Source organism: Chenopodium album, chromosome 7, assembly GCF_948465745.1.
Source record: "Chenopodium album chromosome 7, dcCheAlbu1.1, whole genome shotgun sequence".
Classification (NCBI taxonomy): Eukaryota; Viridiplantae; Streptophyta; class Magnoliopsida; order Caryophyllales; family Amaranthaceae; genus Chenopodium; species Chenopodium album.
In genome coordinates, this window is record NC_137840.1 from 24,157,846 (window position 1) to 24,163,305 (window position 5,460).

Here is a 5,460-nt window from a genome sequence, read left to right on the forward strand (position 1 = left end):
TCTCACACCCTTGACATTCACCGGAGGTGGAAGTTTCTCAATCACTTCTATTTTTGCCTTATCCACCTCAATGCCTCTATTTGAAATCTTGTTCCCAAGCACTATACCTTCCTCCACCATGAAGTGGCATTTCTCCCAATTCAAAACAAGATTGACCTAAACACATCTTTCCAAACACTTCTCAAGGTTCACAAGGCACTCCTCAAATGAGACACCCCCCACCGAAAAGTCATCCATGAAGACCTCCATTTCCTCCTCCAACATATCCCAAAAAATACACATCATGCACCTTTGGAATGTAGCGGGTGCATTGCATAACCCAAAGGGCATTCTTTGATAGGCAAAGGTCCCATAAGGACATGTGAAGGTAGTTTTCTCTTGATCATCGGGGTGGATGGGGATTTGGAAGAATCCCGAATATCCATCGAGGAAACAATAAAATTTGTGCCTTGTTAGTCTTTCAAGCATTTGATCAATAAATGGAAGAGGGAAGTGATCCTTCTTGGTGGATGTGTTTAGACGCCTATAGTCAATACACATCCGTCAACCCGTGACCGTCCTAGTTGGAATGAGCTCACCCTTCTCATTCTCAACCACGGTCATGCCCCCCTTCTTTTGAACGACATGCACGGGGGAGACCCACCTTGAGCTAGAGATGGGGAATATGATTCCCGCATTCAATAGCTTGGTGATCTCCTTCTTAACTACCTCTCCCATTTGGGGATGTAGTTTTCTTTGTCGTTCGATAGAAGAAAGGGCGCCTTCCTCAAGTGTTATGTGGTGTTGGCACAAGGCGGGGCTTATACCTTTAAGATCATCAATTGTGTACCCCAAAGCACCTTGGTGCTTTCTCAAAACACCACATAACGCTTGAGCTTGGCTCGCGCTCAAGGATGCACTAAGTATCACAGGGTAAGTGGAATGAGGGCCCAAGAACTCATACTTAAGGTGTGATGGTAGAGGTTTGAGCTCTACCATAGGCACACCATTACCTTCCTTTGATGTGGCCGCTTGCAAAGCTTCTTGGCTTGAGATTTTCAAGCACATTTGCTCATCCACTTCCTCCATGCTTCCATTAAGAAATTCTTCATAGAATGCCACTTCCTTGCATGGTGTACCTACTTTGTCCTTGTTCAACAAAACATTCTCAAGAGCATCGTTAGAGGTGAGCAAGTGCTCAGGCATGGAAGACAAAACATGATCAAGTGAATCAATCATCATGCAATTTTCTAGAGAAGAATATGGATATTTCATGCTTTCATTAAAATCAAATTCAATGACCTCATCTCCTACCTTAAGGGAAATCTTTGCACTCCTCACATCAATCATAGCACCCGAGGTAGCAAGAAAGGGTCTACCTAAAAGGATTGGAATGGTAGCATCTTCATCCATTTCAAGCACAATAAAATCCACCGGGAACACAAACTTCCCAACCCTCAATGGAACATCTTCTACCTTACCTTTTGGAAACTTGATTGACCTATCGGCTAATTGCAAGGTAATGTTAGAAGGTAAGAGTTCCCCTAGTTCAAGCCTTTGATAAACCAAATATGGAATTATCCTCACACTAGCTCCCAAGTCACATAGGGCATTATCAATTTGCATCTTGTTAATGGCACAAGGGATGGAGAAATTTCAGGGGTCTTTTAATTTGGGTGGCATTTTGTTCATGATGATAGCACTACAATTTTCGGTCAAATTGATAGTTTCCACAAACTCACAAGTCCTTTTCCCACTCAAAATGTCCTTGAGGAATTTGGCATAATTTTGCATTTGGTTGATCACATCGATAAAAGGTAGAGAAAGATGAAGTTGTTTTAGCATATCAATGAATCTCCCAAATTGTTCATCCAATTTGTGTCTCATGAATTTTTGTGGGTAAGGGAGCTTGGGTTTCACAATTTCTTTCTCTACTCTCACCTCTCTAGGTGTCTCAACCACAACCTCATCCAATGATGCCCTATCCCCCTCATTCTCAACCAAGGCTTCCTTAGGAACCTCCTTATCCTCACCCTTCCTAGGTAATCTCTCCTCAAGAACCTTACCACTCCTTGTAACAATAGCATTCACGTGTTTCTTGGGATCAAGACCTTGGGAAGGTAAAGAATAAGGGCTTGCATGATCTTTCAAAGCATGAGCAAGTTGAGAAATTTGGTTTTCAAGCATTTTATTGTGGGTCATCATTTCATTAAACTTCTTATCACTAACGGCCATGTATGTGTTCAACAATTTGGTTTGATTCTCAATTATTTCTTCCAAATTGGTCCTAGGTGAAGAAGGTTGTGAATAGGAATTTTCTCCTTGAGTCCTTGGAACAAATCCGGGTGAGGGACCTCTTTGAGCATTATTTTGAAAATTGCCCTTCCCTTGGTTGTTCCAAGTACTCCTATTTTGATTTTTACCATAACCTTGATTATGGTTACCACCACCTTGATTATGGTTACCACAACCTTGGTTGTGATTTCCATAACCTTGGTTTTGATTACCATAATTTTGGCTTTGATTTTAGCCACTATAACCTTGGTTATTATAGCTAGCACGAGAACCTTGGTTCCATTGGTTTCTATAACCACCACCTTGATTATAGTTGTCAAAATTGCCTTGGTTTTGGTAATTCCTATTCCATTGACCTCTTTGATTATCAAACCTTTGAGCAATATTATTTGACACATAATTCACATGCTCACTCTCATTGTTATCAAACTCATCAATACATTCATTAGGACAATTACTAGAGTCATGATCATACGATCCACATGCATCACAAAACAAACAACCCATAGGCATATTATGTGAAGAGGGAGGGGGTTGAGAGTTAGAAGGAGTACCTCTCCCCTTAAATTGGGAGGGAAGATTCGAAGCTTGGGAAGAAGAAGAAGTGCTCTCCAGCTTGGCTTTGATTGCGGTCATCTCCTTTCCCAAGTTTGTCATTTGGGAGGAAAGGTTGTTGATCGCATTTAGATGGTCCACCGAGTACAATGAAGATTGCTTGCTTAAAGAGTCTCTCTCCCCATCTTGCCAATCTCTATAGTACGTCACCACGTCCTAAATAATGTCCACCACTTCTTCTTCAGTCTTGTTCATGATAGGACCCCCGGCCCCCCCCCCCCATCAAGGCATGACATGCCTTGGGGACTTAAACCGCCATAGAAGATTTGGACCACTTGGTATGTTGGGATTCCGTGGTGAGGGCACTCCCTTTGATACTCTTTGTATCTCTCCCATGCTTCGTAAAGGCTTTCATTTGGCCTTTGCTTGAACCCTTGAATCAAGTCTCTTGCCTCCATCGTCTTCTTTTGAGGGTAGAACGGGACAAGAAGGCCTTTGTAACATCATCCCATGTTCTCAAGGAGTTGGGATTCACTTCTTTATCTAGCCACTCTAAGGATCTTCCTATGAGAGAGAAGGGGAACAACTTGAGGCGTATGAACTCTTGAGAAACTCCGTTGACTTTGATGGTGTTGCAATATTTTTCAAATTCTTTAAGATGGTTCAACGGGCTCTCATTCTTAGCCCCACTATATTGCCTCCTCTCAATTAAGGTGATCATGGCCAGCCGAATCTCGAAATCATTTGCCGGTGTTGTAGGCGGAGCTATGCCGCTCTCAAACCTATAAGCACCGGGTATTCCTAGCTCCTTCAAGGCAACTCTCGGATTTTCTCCTATGCCTTGATCTTCTTCAATCTCTTCTTCACTTGAAGAACTATACCCCAAGGATCGATTAGCTAATCTTCTCCTTGAGAGAGTCCTTTCAATTTCCGGGTCAAAAGGCACAATGGATCGATCACAAGCTCTATGCATGCAAAACTTCAAAGAAAATATTAGTAGCACGGCTACAAGTGTAGCCTAAAGAATCAAAATCTTTTTGTATTTTTTTTTCAATTAAAATGAAGTAGACTCAACAACAAAAGCTAAGAACCAATAGCATTCCCCGGAAACGGCGCCATTTTGACAGGAGGAAAATGTATGTCCTTATCTACCCTTTTCCCAAGTCAAACAAAATTTGTAAACAACTAACCAACCTTATATGAATATATGGCAAGTTAAGGGTCGATCCCTAGGGAATGCAATGATGAAAACTAGAGTCTAAGTCAAGCTACCTCGAAGATGGAGTTGAGATTATGGTTGGCACTATGGTAAACTAAAACAAGTTTAATCAAGTAAAACAAATGTCTAAACACTAGGGATATGGGTTCCACATGCAAGTTCAATGATAATGCTAGTTTGGAGCTCAATCAATTAATTCAAGTATTGCAATGGACAAACAATAGTAGCAATCAAGAGAGTTCAAATGCTATCTCCTATAGGCCAATCTAGGTGTCACTATGAAAGGAAAATCAAGAAGAATCACAAGCAAACCCAATCAATTAGAGCAACTTTCAATTCAATTGTTCATGTCATTAAGAGTTGCAATGCAATATAGATTAATCTTATAGATTAATCACTCCTAGTCTAATCAATCACATGCAAAACTATGTCAACCAATTTAATTGCAACAAATCAATCAATCAAAGAGCATCAACTAGCAATTTCATTAATGAAACATGCTTCCTCCTTTCCCTAGCAACTAATCTACTCACTAATCATGGTGAAATTCAAGAACAAATAACTAGAAATTGCATTAATCTTCATTCTATATCAAAATCTAAGAGAAATCAAAATATTCAACAATATCAAATTCAAATCCAAAGAAGAACAAGCAACAAGCAAAAATCAAATAGCAAGTAAGTAAAAGATGAAAGAAGGAAGAGATTCTCAATAATATTGATGATTGAAAATGATGAAATCCAAACTTGATTGATCAAATGTTGAGTTACAAATCCAAAACCAAGAACTTTTCTCTAACTTCTCTCTAAATTCACTCTCTAAAACTAAGCTAATAAAAAATTATCAAAAAGTTCCTTTTGAAAAGGAATTACAATTCTATTTATAGGTAAAGAAGAAACCGGCAAATCCCGCGGTCTATCTCGATGAATCCGCAGCCGCGGAGAAATGGGTACGGAACCCTCTGTGAGCTTTCTGGGCAGCACCCGCGCCCGCGGCAATATAGACTCGCGCCCGCGGCCAATCCCCTGCTCCAAAAACTCAATAAGGGGGTCGCAGTCTCTCTGAGATGGAGTGCCCTCTCAAGATTTCCCGCTCCCGCGGAGAGCCCGCGGGGCAACCGCGGGAAGCTCCTGCCAAAATCTTGCAATTTGCTCTTCTTAAGCCCGCGCCCGCGGCTCCACTAACCCGCGCCCACGGCCTGCTGGAAATACCTTGGAGACCTCTTCGAGGCCTCTCCAAGGCCTCTCTAAGCCCTCTCTAGCCAAATGCTTCTTCCTTACTTGATCATTAAGGCCCCAACTCGATTCCTTTGCAAAGGTGATTCTCCAAATACCTACACAAGCAAACAAAGAAAGGAAATAAAAGGAAAAAGAGCCAAATAAAAGGAAAACATGAGGAAAACACGAGAACCA

At 41.3% G+C, this 5,460-nt stretch overlaps 1 non-coding gene across 1 annotated transcript; it reads left to right on the top strand.

Moving 5' to 3' along the window:
* Window positions 1-3,177: 3,177 nt before the first annotated feature.
* Window positions 3,178-3,283, top strand: LOC145641306 (small nucleolar RNA R71). The gene has a single exon (XR_014115350.1). It is a non-coding gene; the product is annotated as a small nucleolar RNA R71 (small nucleolar RNA).
* Window positions 3,284-5,460: the final 2,177 nt, after the last annotated feature.